Genomic DNA, 16,751 nt, shown 5'->3' on the forward strand with positions numbered 1-16,751 from the left:
AGAACTTTTCGTGGTTCTTGTCAATTTTTGTTGGTTTTTATCCAATGAACTTATTTCAGTCAGCTAGATCTTTCTTCTTCAAAGCAAAAAGATTTTATCTTCAAATACAAGAACTTTTCGTGGTTTTGTTGATTTTCAGCAAATGAACATATTTCAGCGAGCGAGAAGTTTTTTCTTTAAAAGCGTCAGATTTTATCTTAAAATACAAGAAGTTTTCGTGGTTCTTGTCAATTTTTGTTGGTTTTCATCTTATGAACTTATTTCAGTCAGCTAGATCTTTCTTCTTCAAAGCAAAAAGATTTTATCTTCAAATACAAGAACTTTTTGTGGTTTTGTTGATTTTCAGCAAATGAACATATTTCAGCGAGCGAGAAGTTTTTTCTTTAATAGCGTCAGATTTTATCTTAAAATACAAGAACGTTTCATTGTTCTTGTCAATTTTTGTTTGTTTTGATCTCATGAACTTGTTTCAGTCAGCTAGATCTTTCTTCTTCAAAGCAAAAAGATTTTATCTTCAAATACAAGAACTTTTCGTGGTTTTGTTGATTTTCAGCAAATGAACATATTTCAGCGAGGGAGAAGTTTTTTCTTTAATAGCGTCAGATGTTATCTTAAAATGCAAGAACTTTTCGTGGTTCTTGTCAATTTTTGTTGGTTTTCATCCAATGAACTTATTTCAGTCAGCGAGATCTTTCTTCTTCAAAGCAAAAAGATTTTATCTTCAAATACAAGAACTTTTCGTGGTTTTGTTGATTTTTAGCAAATGAACATATTTCAGCGAGCGAGAAGTTTTTTCTTTAATAGCGTAAGATTTTATCTGAAAATACAAGAACTTTTCGTGGTTCTTGTCAATTTTTGTTGGTTTTCATCCAATGAACTTATTTCAGTCAGCTAGATCTTTCTTCTTCAAAGCAAATAGATTTTATCTTCAAATACAAGAACTTTTCGTGGTTTTGTTGATTTTCAGCAAATGAACATATTTCAGCGAGGGAGAAGTTTTTTCTTCAATCGCGTCAGATTCTATCTTAAAATACAAGAACTTTTCGTGGTTGTTGTCAATTTTTGTTGGTTTTCATCCAATCAACTTATTTCAGTCAGCTAGATCTTTCTTCTTCAAAGCAAAAAGATTTTATCTTCAAATACAAGAACTTTTCGTGGTTTTGTTGATTTTCAGCAAATGAACATATTTCAGCGAGCGAGAAGTTTTTTCTTTAAAAGCGTCAGATTTTATCTTAAAATACAAGAACTTTTCGTGGTTCTTTTCAATTTTTGTTGGTTTTGATCTCATCAACTTGTTTCAGTCAGCTAGATCTTTCTTCTTCAAAGCAAAAAGATTTTATCTTCAAATACAAGAACTTTTCGTGGTTTTGCTGATTTTCAGCAAATGCACATATTGCAGCGAGCAAGAAGTTTTGTTTTTAATAGCGTCAGATTTTATCCTAAAATACAAGAAGTTTTCGTGGTTCTTGTCAATTCTTGTTGATTTTCATCTCATGAACTTATTTCAGTCAGCTGGATGATTCTTCTTCAAAGCAAAAAGATTTTATCTTCAAATACAAGAACTTTTCGTGGTTTTGTTGATTTTCAGCAAATGAACATATTTCAGTGAGCGAGAACTTTTTTCTTTAATAGCGTCAGATTTTATCTTAAAATACAAAAACTTTTCGTGGTTCTTGTCAATTTTTGATGATTTTCATCAAATGAACTTATTTCAGTCAGCAAGATCTTTCTTCTTCAAAGCAAAAAGATTTTATCTTCAAATACAAGAACTTTTCGTGGTTTTGTTGATTTTTAGCAAATGAACATATTTCAGCGAGCGAGAAGTTTTTTCTTTAATAGCGTCAGATCTTATCCTGAAGTACAAGAACTTTTCGTGGTTCTTGTCAATTTTTGTTGGTTTTCATCCAATGAACTTATTTCAGTCAGCTAGATCTTTCTTCTTCAAAGCAAAAAGATTTTATCTTCAAATACAAGAACTTTTCGTGGTTTTGTTGATTTTCAGCAAATGAACATATTTCAGCGAGCGAGAAGTTTTATCTTTAATACCGTCAGATTTTGTCTTAAAATTCAAGAACTTTTCGTGGTTCTTGTCAATTTTTGTTGGTTTTCATCCAATGAACTTATTTCAGTCAGCTGGATCTTTCTTCTTGAAAGCAAAAAGATTTTATCTTCAAATACAAGAACTTTTCGTGGTTTTGTTGATTTTCAGCAAATGAACATATTTCAGCGAGCGAGAAGTTTTGTTTTTAACAGCGTCAGATTTTATCCTAAAATACAAGAAGTTTTCGTGGTTCTTGTCAATTCTTGTTGATTTTCATCTCATGAACTTATTTCAGTCAGCAAGAACTTTCTTCTTCAAAGCAAAAAGATTTTATCTTCAAATACAAGAACTTTTCGTGGTTTTGTTGATTTTCAGCAAATGAACATATTTCAGCGAGGGAGAAGTTTTTTCTTTAATAGCGTCAGATTTTATCTTAAAATAGAAGAACTTTTCGTTGTTCTTGTCAATTTTTGTTGGTTTTCATCCAATGAACTTATTTCAGTCAGCTGGATCTTTCTTCTTCAAAGCAAAAAGATTTTATCTTCAAATACAAGAACTTTTCGTGGTTTTGTTGATTTTCAGCAAATGAACATATTTCAGCGAGCTAGAAGTTTTTTCTTTAATAGCGTCAGATGTTATCTTAAAATTCAAGAACTTTTCGTGGTTCTTGTCAATTTTTGTTGGTTTTCATCCAATGAACTTATTTCAGTCAGCTCGATCTTTCTTCTTCAAAGCAAAAAGATTTTATCTTCAAATACAAGAACTTTTCGTGGTTTTGTTGATTTTCAGCAAATGAACATATTTCAGCGAGGGAGAAGTTTTTTCTTCAATCGCGTCAGATTCTATCTTAAAATACAAGAACTTTTCGTGGTTGTTGTCAATTTTTGTTGGTTTTCATCCAATCAACTTATTTCAGTCAGCTAGATCTTTCTTCTTCAAAGCAAAAAGATTTTATCTTCAAATACAAGAACTTTTCGTGGTTTTGTTGATTTTCAGCAAATGAACATATTTCAGCGAGCGAGAAGTTTTTTCTTTAAAAGCGTCAGATTTTATCTTAAAATACAAGAACTTTTCGTGGTTCTTTTCAATTTTTGTTGGTTTTGATCTCATGAACTTGTTTCAGTCAGCTAGATCTTTCTTCTTCAAAGCAAAAAGATTTTATCTTCAAATACAAGAACTTTTCGTGGTTTTGCTGATTTTCAGCAAATGCACATATTGCAGCGAGCAAGAAGTTTTGTTTTTAATAGCGTCAGATTTTATCCTAAAATACAAGAAGTTTTCGTGGTTCTTGTCAATTCTTGTTGATTTTCATCTCATGAACTTATTTCAGTCAGCTGGATGATTCTTCTTCAAAGCAAAAAGATTTTATCTTCAAATACAAGAACTTTTCGTGGTTTTGTTGATTTTCAGCAAATGAACATATTTCAGTGAGCGAGAACTTTTTTCTTTAATAGCGTCAGATTTTATCTTAAAATACAAAAACTTTTCGTGGTTCTTGTCAATTTTTGATGATTTTCATCAAATGAACTTATTTCAGTCAGCAAGATCTTTCTTCTTCAAAGCAAAAAGATTTTATCTTCAAATACAAGAACTTTTCGTGGTTTTGTTGATTTTTAGCAAATGAACATATTTCAGCGAGCGAGAAGTTTTTTCTTTAATAGCGTCAGATCTTATCCTGAAGTACAAGAACTTTTCGTGGTTCTTGTCAATTTTTGTTGGTTTTCATCCAATGAACTTATTTCAGTCAGCTGGATCTTTCTTCTTCAAAGCAAAAAGATTTTATCTTCAAATACAAGAACTTTTCGTGGTTTTGTTGATTTTCAGCAAATGAACATATTTCAGCGAGCGAGAAGTTTTGTTTTTAACAGCGTCAGATTTTATCCTAAAATACAAGAAGTTTTCGTGGTTCTTGTCAATTCTTGTTGATTTTCATCTCATGAACTTATTTCAGTCAGCAAGAACTTTCTTCTTCAAAGCAAAAAGATTTTATCTTCAAATACAAGAACTTTTCGTGGTTTTGTTGATTTTCAGCAAATGAACATATTTCAGCGAGGGAGAAGTTTTTTCTTCAATAGCGTCAGATTTTATCTTAAAATAGAAGAACTTTTCGTGGTTCTTGTCAATTTTTGTTGGTTTTCATCCAATGAACTTATTTCAGTCAGCTGGATCTTTCTTCTTCAAAGCAAAAAGATTTTATCTTCAAATACAAGAACTTTTCGTGGTTTTGTTGATTTTCAGCAAATGAACATATTTCAGCGAGCTAGAAGTTTTTTCTTTAATAGCGTCAGATGTTATCTTAAAATGCAAGAACTTTTCGTGGTTCTTGTCAATTTTTGTTGGTTTTCATCCAATGAACTTATTTCAGTCAGCTCGATCTTTCTTCTTCATAGCAAAAAGATTTTATCTTCAAATACAAGAACTTTTTGTGGTTTTGTTGATTTTCAGCAAATGAACATATTTCAGCGAGGGAGAAGTTTTTCCTTTGATGGCGTCAGATTTTATCTTAAAATACAAGAACTTTTCGTGGTTCTTGTCAATTCTTGTTGGTTTTCATCCAATGAACTTATTTCAGTCAGCAAGATCTTTCTTCTTGAAAGCAAAAAGATTTTATCTTCAAATACAAGAACGTTTCGTGGTTTTGTTGATTTTCAGCAAATGAACATATTTCAGCGAGGGAGAAGTTTTTTCTTTAATAGCGTCAGATTCTATCTTAAAATACAAGAACTTTTCGTGGTTCTTTTCAATTTTTGTTGGTTTTGATCTCATGAACTTGTTTCAGTCAGCTAGATCTTTCTTCTTCAAAGCAAAAAGATTTTATCTTCAAATACAAGAACTTTTTGTGGTTTTGTTGATTTTCAGCAAATGAACATATTTCAGCGAGCAAGAAGTTTTGTTTTTAATAGCGTCAGATTTTATCCTAAAATACAAGAAGTTTTCGTGGTTTTGTTGATTTTCAGCAAATCAAAATATTTCAGCGAGCGAGAAGTTTTTTCTTTAATAGCGTAAGATTTTATCTTAAAATACAAGAACTTTTCGTGGTTCTTGTCAATTCTTGTTGGTTTTCATCCAATGAACTTATTTCAGTCAGCTTGATCTTTCTTCTTCAAAGCAAAAAGATTTTATCTTCAAATACAAGAACTTTTCGTGGTTTTGTTGATTTTCAGCAAATGAACATATTTCAGTGAGCGAGAACTTTTTTCTTTAATAGCGTCAGATTTTATCTTAAAATACAAAAACTTTTCGTGGTTCTTGTCAATTTTTGATGATTTTCATCAAATGAACTTATTTCAGTCAGCAAGATCTTTCTTCTTCAAAGCAAAAAGATTTTATCTTCAAATACAAGAACTTTTCGTGGTTTTGTTGATTTTTAGCAAATGAACATATTTCAGCGAGCGAGAAGTTTTTTCTTTAATAGCGTCAGAACTTATCCTAAAGTACAAGAACTTTTCGTGGTTCTTGTCAATTTTTGTTGGTTTTCATCCAATGAACTTATTTCAGTCAGCTAGATCTTTCTTCTTCAAAGCAAAAAGATTTTATCTTCAAATACAAGAACTTTTCGTGGTTTTGTTGATTTTCAGCAAATGAACATATTTCAGCGAGCGAGAAGTTTTATCTTTAATACCGTCAGATTTTGTCTTAAAATTCAAGAACTTTTCGTGGTTCTTGTCAATTTTTGTTGGTTTTCATCCAATGAACTTATTTCAGTCAGCTGGATCTTTCTTCTTGAAAGCAAAAAGATTTTATCTTCAAATACAAGAACTTTTCGTGGTTTTGTTGATTTTCAGAAAATGAACATATTTCAGCGAGCGAGAAGTTTTGTTTTTAATAGCGTCAGATTTTATCCTAAAATACAAGAAGTTTTCGTGGTTCTTGTCAATTCTTGTTGATTTTCATCTCATGAACTTATTTCAGTCAGCTGGATCTTTCTTCTTCAAAGCAAAAAGATTTTATCTTCAAATACAAGAACTTTTCGTGGTTTTGTTGATTTTCAGCAAATGAACATATTTCAGCGAGCGAGAAGTTTTTTCTTTAATAGCGTCAGATGTTATCTTAAAATGCAAGAACTTTTCGTGGTTCTTGTCAATTTTTGTTGGTTTTCATCCAATGAACTTATTTCAGTCAGCTTGATCTTTCTTCTTCAAAGCAAAAAGAATTTATCTTCAAATACAAGAACTTTTTGTGGTTTTGTTGATTTTCAGCAAATGAACATATTTCAGCGAGCGAGAAGTTTTTTCTTGAAAAGCGTCAGATTTTATCTTAAAATACAAGAACTTTTCGTGGTTCTTGTCAATTTTTGTTGGTTTTCATCTTATGAACTTATTTCAGTCAGCTCGATCTTTCTTCTTCAAAGCAAAAAGATTTTATCTTCAAATACAAGAACTTTTTGTGGTTTTGTTGATTTTCAGCAAAGGAACATATTTCAGCGAGGAAGAAGTTTTTCCTTTAATGGCGTCAGATTTTATCTTAAAATACAAGAACTTTTCGTGGTTCTTGTCAATTCTTGTTGGTTTTCATCCAATGAACTTATTTCAGTCAGCAAGATCTTTCTTCTTGAAAGCAAAAAGATTTTATCTTCAAATACAAGAACGTTTCGTGGTTTTGTTGATTTTCAGCAAATGAACATGTTTCAGTGATCTGGAAGTTTTTTCTTTAATAGCGTCAGATTTTATCTTAAAATACAAGAACTTTTCGTGGTTCTTGTCAATTTTTGTTGGTTTTCATCTTATGAACTTATTTCAGTCGCTAGATCTTTCTTCTTCAAAGCAAAAGGATTTTATCTTCAAATACAAGAACTTTTCGTGGTTTTGTTGATTTTCAGCAAATAAACATATTTCAGCGAGCGAGAAGTTTTTCTTTAAAAGCGTCCGATTTTATCTTAAAATACAAGAACTTTTCGTGGTTCTTGTCAATTTTTGTTGGTTTTCATCCAATGAACTTATTTCAGTCAGCTGGATCTTTCTTCTTGAAAGCAAAAAGATTTTATCTTCAAATACAAGAACTTTTCGTGGTTTTGTTGATTTTCAGCAAATGAACATATTTCAGCGAGCTAGAAGTTTTTTCTTTAATAGCGTAAGATTTTATCTTAAAATACAAGAACTTTTCGTGGTTCTTGTCAATTTTTGTTGGTTTTCATCCAATGAACTTATTTCAGTCAGCGAGATCTTTCTTCTTCAAAGCAAATAGATTTTATCTTCAAATACAAGAACTTTTCGTGGTTTTGTTGATTTTCAGCAAATGAACATATTTCAGCGAGGGAGAAGTTTTTTCTTTAATAGCGTCAGATTCTATCTTAAAATACAAAAACTTTTCGTGGTTGTTGTCAATTTTTGTTGGTTTTCATCCAATCAACTTATTTCAGTCAGCTAGATCTTTCTTCTTCAAAGCAAAAAGATTTTATCCTCAAATACAAGAACTTTTCGTGGTTTTGTTGATTTTCAGCAAATGAACATATTTCAGCGAGCGAGAAGTTTTTTCTTTAAAAGCGTCAGATTTTATCCTAAAATACAAGAACTTTTCGTGGTTCTTGTCAATTCTTGTTGATTTTCATCTCATGAACTTATTTCAGTCAGCTGGATGATTCTTCTTCAAAGCAAAAAGATTTTATCTTCAAATACAAGAACTTTTCGTGGTTTTGTTGATTTTCAGCAAATGAAAATATTTCAGCGAGCGAGAAGTTTTTTCTTTAATAGCGTCAGATTTTATCTTAAAATACAAGAACTTTTCGTGGTTCTTGTCAATTTTTGTTGGTTTTCATCCAATGAACTTATTTCAGTCAGCAAGATCTTTCTTCTTCAAAGCAAAAAGATTTTATTTTCAAATACAAGAACGTTTCGTGGTTTTGTTGATTTTCAGCAAATGAACATGTTTCAGTGATCTGGAAGTTTTTTCTTTAATAGCGTCAGATTTTATCTTAAAATACAAGAACTTTTCGTGGTTCTTGTCAATTTTTGTTGGTTTTCATCTTATGAACTTATTTCAGTCGCTAGATCTTTCTTCTTCAAAGCAAAAGGATTTTATCTTCAAATACAAGAACTTTTCGTGGTTTTGTTGATTTTCAGCAAATGAACATATTTCAGCGAGGGAGAAGTTTTTTCTTTAATAGCGTCAGATTCTATCTTAAAATACAAGAACTTTTCGTGGTTCTTTTCAATTTTTGTTGGTTTTGATCTCATGAACTTGTTTCAGTCAGCTAGATCTTTCTTCTTCAAAGCAAAAAGATTTTATCTTCAAATACAATAACTTTTTGTGGTTTTGTTGATTTTCAGCAAATGAACATATTTCAGCGAGCAAGAAGTTTTGTTTTTAATAGCGTCAGATTTTATCCTAAAATACAAGAAGTTTTCGTGGTTTTGTTGATTTTCAGCAAATCAAAATATTTCAGCGAGCGAGAAGTTTTTTCTTTAATAGCGTAAGATTTTATCTTAAAATACAAGAACTTTTCGTGGTTCTTGTCAATTCTTGTTGGTTTTCATCCAATGAACTTATTTCAGTCAGCTTGATCTTTCTTCTTCAAAGCAAAAAGATTTTATCTTCAAATACAAGAACTTTTCGTGGTTTTGTTGATTTTCAGCAAATGAACATATTTCAGTGAGCGAGAACTTTTTTCTTTAATAGCGTCAGATTTTATCTTAAAATACAAAAACTTTTCGTGGTTCTTGTCAATTTTTGATGATTTTCATCAAATGAACTTATTTCAGTCAGCAAGATCTTTCTTCTTCAAAGCAAAAAGATTTTATCTTCAAATACAAGAACTTTTCGTGGTTTTGTTGATTTTTAGCAAATGAACATATTTCAGCGAGCGAGAAGTTTTTTCTTTAATAGCGTCAGAACTTATCCTAAAGTACAAGAACTTTTCGTGGTTCTTGTCAATTTTTGTTGGTTTTCATCCAATGAACTTATTTCAGTCAGCTAGATCTTTCTTCTTCAAAGCAAAAAGATTTTATCTTCAAATACAAGAACTTTTCGTGGTTTTGTTGATTTTCAGCAAATGAACATATTTCAGCGAGCGAGAAGTTTTATCTTTAATACCGTCAGATTTTGTCTTAAAATTCAAGAACTTTTCGTGGTTCTTGTCAATTTTTGTTGGTTTTCATCCAATGAACTTATTTCAGTCAGCTGGATCTTTCTTCTTGAAAGCAAAAAGATTTTATCTTCAAATACAAGAACTTTTCGTGGTTTTGTTGATTTTCAGAAAATGAACATATTTCAGCGAGCGAGAAGTTTTGTTTTTAATAGCGTCAGATTTTATCCTAAAATACAAGAAGTTTTCGTGGTTCTTGTCAATTCTTGTTGATTTTCATCTCATGAACTTATTTCAGTCAGCAAGAACTTTCTTCTTCAAAGCAAAAAGATTTTATCTTCAAATACAAGAACTTTTCGTGGTTTTGTTGATTTTCAGCAAATGAACATATTTCAGCGAGGGAGAAGTTTTTTCTTTAATAGCTTCAGATTTTATCTTAAAATACAAGAACTTTTCGTGGTTCTTGTCAATTTTTGTTGGTTATCATCCAATGAACTTATTTCAGTCAGCTGGATCTTTCTTCTTCAAAGCAAAAAGATTTTATCTTCAAATACAAGAACTTTTCGTGGTTTTGTTGATTTTCAGCAAATGAACATATTTCAGCGAGCGAGAAGTTTTTTCTTTAATAGCGTCAGATGTTATCTTAAAATGCAAGAACTTTTCGTGGTTCTTGTCAATTTTTGTTGGTTTTCATCTTATGAACTTATTTCAGTCGCTAGATCTTTCTTCTTCAAAGCAAAAGGATTTTATCTTCAAATACAAGAACTTTTCGTGGTTTTGTTGATTTTCAGCAAATAAACATATTTCAGCGAGCGAGAAGTTTTTCTTTAAATGCGTCCGATTTTATCTTAAAATACAAGAACTTTTCGTGGTTCTTGTCAATTTTTGTTGGTTTTCATCCAATGAACTTATTTCAGTCAGCTGGATCTTTCTTCTTGAAAGCAAAAAGATTTTATCTTCAAATACAAGAACTTTTCGTGGTTTTGTTGATTTTCAGCAAATGAACATATTTCAGCGAGCTCGAAGTTTTTTCTTTAATAGCGTAAGATTTTATCTTAAAATACAAGAACTTTTCGTGGTTCTTGTCAATTTTTGTTGGTTTTCATCCAATGAACTTATTTCAGTCAGCGAGATCTTTCTTCTTCAAAGCAAATAGATTTTATCTTCAAATACAAGAACTTTTCGTGGTTTTGTTGATTTTCAGCAAATGAACATATTTCAGCGAGGGAGAAGTTTTTTCTTTAATAGCGTCAGATTCTATCTTAAAATACAAAAACTTTTCGTGGTTGTTGTCAATTTTTGTTGGTTTTCATCCAATCAACTTATTTCAGTCAGCTAGATCTTTCTTCTTCAAAGCAAAAAGATTTTATCCTCAAATACAAGAACTTTTCGTGGTTTTGTTGATTTTCAGCAAATGAACATATTTCAGCGAGCGAGAAGTTTTTTCTTTAAAAGCGTCAGATTTTATCCTAAAATACAAGAACTTTTCGTGGTTCTTGTCAATTCTTGTTGATTTTCATCTCATGAACTTATTTCAGTCAGCTGGATGATTCTTCTTCAAAGCAAAAAGATTTTATCTTCAAATACAAGAACTTTTCGTGGTTTTGTTGATTTTCAGCAAATGAAAATATTTCAGCGAGCGAGAAGTTTTTTCTTTAATAGCGTCAGATTTTATCTTAAAATACAAGAACTTTTCGTGGTTCTTGTCAATTTTTGTTGGTTTTCATCCAATGAACTTATTTCAGTCAGCAAGATCTTTCTTCTTCAAAGCAAAAAGATTTTATTTTCAAATACAAGAACGTTTCGTGGTTTTGTTGATTTTCAGCAAATGAACATGTTTCAGTGATCTGGAAGTTTTTTCTTTAATAGCGTCAGATTTTATCTTAAAATACAAGAACTTTTCGTGGTTCTTGTCAATTTTTGTTGGTTTTCATCTTATGAACTTATTTCAGTCGCTAGATCTTTCTTCTTCAAAGCAAAAGGATTTTATCTTCAAATACAAGAACTTTTCGTGGTTTTGTTGATTTTCAGCAAATGAACATATTTCAGCGAGGGAGAAGTTTTTTCTTTAATAGCGTCAGATTCTATCTTAAAATACAAGAACTTTTCGTGGTTCTTTTCAATTTTTGTTGGTTTTGATCTCATGAACTTGTTTCAGTCAGCTAGATCTTTCTTCTTCAAAGCAAAAAGATTTTATCTTCAAATACAATAACTTTTTGTGGTTTTGTTGATTTTCAGCAAATGAACATATTTCAGCGAGCAAGAAGTTTTGTTTTTAATAGCGTCAGATTTTATCCTAAAATACAAGAAGTTTTCGTGGTTTTGTTGATTTTCAGCAAATCAAAATATTTCAGCGAGCGAGAAGTTTTTTCTTTAATAGCGTAAGATTTTATCTTAAAATACAAGAACTTTTCGTGGTTCTTGTCAATTCTTGTTGGTTTTCATCCAATGAACTTATTTCAGTCAGCTTGATCTTTCTTCTTCAAAGCAAAAAGATTTTATCTTCAAATACAAGAACTTTTCGTGGTTTTGTTGATTTTCAGCAAATGAACATATTTCAGTGAGCGAGAACTTTTTTCTTTAATAGCGTCAGATTTTATCTTAAAATACAAAAACTTTTCGTGGTTCTTGTCAATTTTTGATGATTTTCATCAAATGAACTTATTTCAGTCAGCAAGATCTTTCTTCTTCAAAGCAAAAAGATTTTATCTTCAAATACAAGAACTTTTCGTGGTTTTGTTGATTTTTAGCAAATGAACATATTTCAGCGAGCGAGAAGTTTTTTCTTTAATAGCGTCAGAACTTATCCTAAAGTACAAGAACTTTTCGTGGTTCTTGTCAATTTTTGTTGGTTTTCATCCAATGAACTTATTTCAGTCAGCTAGATCTTTCTTCTTCAAAGCAAAAAGATTTTATCTTCAAATACAAGAACTTTTCGTGGTTTTGTTGATTTTCAGCAAATGAACATATTTCAGCGAGCGAGAAGTTTTATCTTTAATACCGTCAGATTTTGTATTAAAATTCAAGAACTTTTCGTGGTTCTTGTCAATTTTTGTTGGTTTTCATCCAATGAACTTATTTCAGTCAGCTGGATCTTTCTTCTTGAAAGCAAAAAGATTTTATCTTCAAATACAAGAACTTTTCGTGGTTTTGTTGATTTTCAGAAAATGAACATATTTCAGCGAGCGAGAAGTTTTGTTTTTAATAGCGTCAGATTTTATCCTAAAATACAAGAAGTTTTCGTGGTTCTTGTCAATTCTTGTTGATTTTCATCTCATGAACTTATTTCAGTCAGCAAGAACTTTCTTCTTCAAAGCAAAAAGATTTTATCTTCAAATACAAGAACTTTTCGTGGTTTTGTTGATTTTCAGCAAATGAACATATTTCAGCGAGGGAGAAGTTTTTTCTTTAATAGCGTCAGATTTTATCTTAAAATACAAGAACTTTTCGTGGTTCTTGTCAATTTTTGTTGGTTATCATCCAATGAACTTATTTCAGTCAGCTGGATCTTTCTTCTTCAAAGCAAAAAGATTTTATCTTCAAATACAAGAACTTTTCGTGGTTTTGTTGATTTTCAGCAAATGAACATATTTCAGCGAGCGAGAAGTTTTTTCTTTAATAGCGTCAGATGTTATCTTAAAATGCAAGAACTTTTCGTGGTTCTTGTCAATTTTTGTTGGTTTTCATCCAATGAACTTATTTCAGTCAGCTTGATCTTTCTTCTTCAAAGCAAAAAGATTTTATCTTCAAATACAAGAACTTTTTGTGGTTTTGTTGATTTTCAGCAAATGAACATATTTCAGCGAGCGAGAAGTTTTTTCTTGAAAAGCGTCAGATTTTATCTTAAAATACAAGAACTTTTCGTGGTTCTTGTCAATTTTTGTTGGTTTTCATCTTATGAACTTATTTCAGTCAGCTCGATCTTTCTTCTTCAAAGCAAAAAGATTTTATCTTCAAATACAAGAACTTTTTGTGGTTTTGTTGATTTTCAGCAAATGAACATATTTCAGCGAGGGAGAAGTTTTTCCTTTAATGGCGTCAGATTTTATCTTAAAATACAAGAACTTTTCGTGGTTCTTGTCAATTCTTGTTGGTTTTCATCCAATGAACTTATTTCAGTCAGCAAGATCTTTCTTCTTGAAAGCAAAAAGATTTTATCTTCAAATACAAGAACGTTTCGTGGTTTTGTTGATTTTCAGCAAATGAACATGTTTCAGTGATCTGGAATTTTTTTCTTTAATAGCGTCAGATTTTATCTTAAAATACAAGAACTTTTCGTGGTTCTTGTCAATTTTTGTTGGTTTTCATCTTATGAACTTATTTCAGTCGCTAGATCTTTCTTCTTCAAAGCAAAAGGATTTTATCTTCAAATACAAGAACTTTTCGTGGTTTTGTTGATTTTCAGCAAATAAACATATTTCAGCGAGCGAGAAGTTTTTCTTTAAAAGCGTCCGATTTTATCTTAAAATACAAGAACTTTTCGTGGTTCTTGTCAATTTTTGTTGGTTTTCATCCAATGAACTTATTTCAGTCAGCTGGATCTTTCTTCTTGAAAGCAAAAAGATTTTATCTTCAAATACAAGAACTTTTCGTGGTTTTGTTGATTTTCAGCAAATGAACATATTTCAGCAAGCTTGAAGTTTTTTCTTTAATAGCGTAAGATTTTATCTTAAAATACAAGAACTTTTCGTGGTTCTTGTCAATTTTTGTTGGTTTTCATCCAATGAACTTATTTCAGTCAGCAAGATCTTTCTTCTTCAAAGCAAATAGATTTTATCTTCAAATACAAGAACTTTTCGTGGTTTTGTTGATTTTCAGCAAATGAACATATTTCAGCGAGGGAGAAGTTTTTTCTTTAATAGCGTCAGATTCTATCTTAAAATACAAAAACTTTTCGTGGTTGTTGTCAATTTTTGTTGGTTTTCATCCAATCAACTTATTTCAGTCAGCTAGATCTTTCTTCTTCAAAGCAAAAAGATTTTATCCTCAAATACAAGAACTTTTCGTGGTTTTGTTGATTTTCAGCAAATGAACATATTTCAGCGAGCGAGAAGTTTTTTCTTTAAAAGCGTCAGATTTTATCCTAAAATACAAGAACTTTTCGTGGTTCTTGTCAATTCTTGTTGATTTTCATCTCATGAACTTATTTCAGTCAGCTGGATGATTCTTCTTCAAAGCAAAAAGATTTTATCTTCAAATACAAGAACTTTTCGTGGTTTTGTTGATTTTCAGCAAATGAACATATTTCAGCGAGCGAGAAGTTTTTTCTTTAATAGCGTCAGATTTTATCTTAAAATACAAGAACTTTTCGTGGTTCTTGTCAATTTTTGTTGGTTTTCATCCAATGAACTTATTTCAGTCAGCAAGATCTTTCTTCTTCAAAGCAAAAAGATTTTATCTTCAAATACAAAAACTTTTCGTGGTTTTGTTGATTTTCAGCAAATGAACATATTTCAGCGAGCTGGAAGTTTTTTCTTTAATAGCGTCAGATTTTATCTTAAAATACAAGAACTTTTCGTGGTTCTTGTCAATTTTTGTTGGTTTTCATCCAATGAACTTATTTCAGTCAGCTAGATCTTTCTTCTTCAAAGCAAAAAGATTTTATCTTCAAATACAAGAACTTTTCGTGGTTTTGTTGATTTTTAGCAAATGAAAAGATTTCAGCGAGCGAGAAGTTTTTTCTTAAATAGCGTCAGATTTTATCCTAAAATACAAGAACTTTTCGTGGTTCTTGTCAATTTTTGTTGGTTTTCATCCAATGAACTTATTTCAGTCAGCTAGATCTTTCTTCTTCAAAGCAAAAAGATTTTATCTTCAAATGGAAGAACTTTTCGTGGTTTTGTTGATTTTCAGCAAATGAACATATTTCAGCGAGCGAGAAGTTTTTTCTTTAATAGCGTCAGATTTTATCTTAAAATACAAGAACTTTTCATGGTTCTTGTCAATTTTTGTTGGTTTTGATCTCATGAACTTGTTTCAGTCAGCTAGATCTTTCTTCTTCAAAGCAAAAAGATTTTATCTTCAAATACAAGAACTTTTCGTGGTTTTGTTGATTTTCAGCAAATGAACATATTTCAGCGAGCGAGAAGTTTTGTTTTTAATAGCGTCAGATTTTATCCTAAAATACAAGAAGTTTTCGTGGTTCTTGTCAATTCTTGTGATTTTCATCTCATGAACTTATTTCAGTCAGCAAGAACTTTCTTCTTCAAAGCAAAAAGATTTTATCTTCAAATACAAGAACTTTTCGTGGTTTTGTTGATTTTCAGCAAATGAACAATTTTTCAGCGAGGGAGAAGTTTTTTCTTTAATAGCGTCAGATTTTATCTTAAAATACAAGAACTTTTCGTGGTTCTTGTCAATTTTTGTTGGTTTTCATCCAATGAACTTATTTCAGTCAGCTGGATCTTTCTTCTTCAAAGCAAAAAGATTTTATCTTCAAATACAAGAACTTTTCGTGGTTTTGTTGATTTTCAGCAAATGAACATATTTCAGCGAGCGAGAAGTTTTTTCTTTAAAAGCGTCAGATTTTATCTTAAAATACAAGAACTTTTCGTGGTTCTTGTCAATTTTTGTTTATTTTCATCTTATGAACTTATTTCAGTCAGCTCGATCTTTCTTCTTCAAAGCAAAAAGATTTTATCTTCAAATACAAGAACTTTTTGTGGTTTTGTTGATTTTCAGCAAATGAACATATTTCAGCGAGGGAGAAGTTTTTTCTTTAATGGCGTCAGATTTTATCTTAAAATACATGAACTTTTCGTGGTTCTTGTCAATTTTTGTTGGTTTTCATCCAATGAACTTATTTCAGTCAGCAAGATCTTTCTTCTTGAAAGCAAAAAGATTTTATCTTCAAATACAAGAACGTTTCGTGGTTTTGTTGATTTTCAGCAAATGAACATGTTTCAGCGATCTGGAAGTTTTTTCTTTAATAGCGTCAGATTTTATCTTAAAATACAAGAACTTTTCGTGGTTCTTGTCAATTTTTGTTGGTTTTCATCTTATGAAATTATTTCAGTCGCGAGATCTTTCTTCTTCAAAGCAAAAGGATTTTATCTTCAAATACAAGAACTTTTCGTGGTTTTGTTGATTTTCATCAAATTAACATATTTCAGCGAGCTAGAAGTTTTTTCTTTAATAGCGTAAGATTTTATCTTAAAATACAAGAACTTTTCGTGGTTCTTGTCAATTTTTGTTGGTTTTCATCCAATGAACTTATTTCAGTCAGCTAGATCTTTCTTCTTCAAAGCAAATAGATTTTATCTTCAAATACAAGAACTTTTCGTGGTTTTGTTGATTTTCAGCAAATGAACATATTTCAGCGAGCGAGAAGTTTTTTCTTTAAAAGCGTCAGATTTTATCTTAAAATACAAGAACTTTTCGTGGTTCTTTTCAATTTTTGTTGGTTTTGATCTCATGAACTTGTTTCAGTCAGCTAGATCTTTCTTCTTCAAAGCAAAAAGATTTTATCTTCAAATACAAGAACTTTTCGTGGTTTTGTTGATTTTCAGCAAATGAACATATTTCAGCGAGCGAGAAGTTTTGTTTTTAATAGCGTCAGATTTTATCCTAAAATACAAGAAGTTTTCGTGGTTCTTGTCAATTCTTGTTGATTTTCATCTCATGAACTTATTTCAGTCAGCAAGAACTTTCTTCTTCAAAGCAAAAAGATTTTATCTTCAAATACAAGAA

The sequence above is a fragment of the Heptranchias perlo genome, chromosome 23 (genome assembly GCF_035084215.1).
Source record: "Heptranchias perlo isolate sHepPer1 chromosome 23, sHepPer1.hap1, whole genome shotgun sequence".
Lineage (NCBI taxonomy): Eukaryota > Metazoa > Chordata > Chondrichthyes > Hexanchiformes > Hexanchidae > Heptranchias > Heptranchias perlo.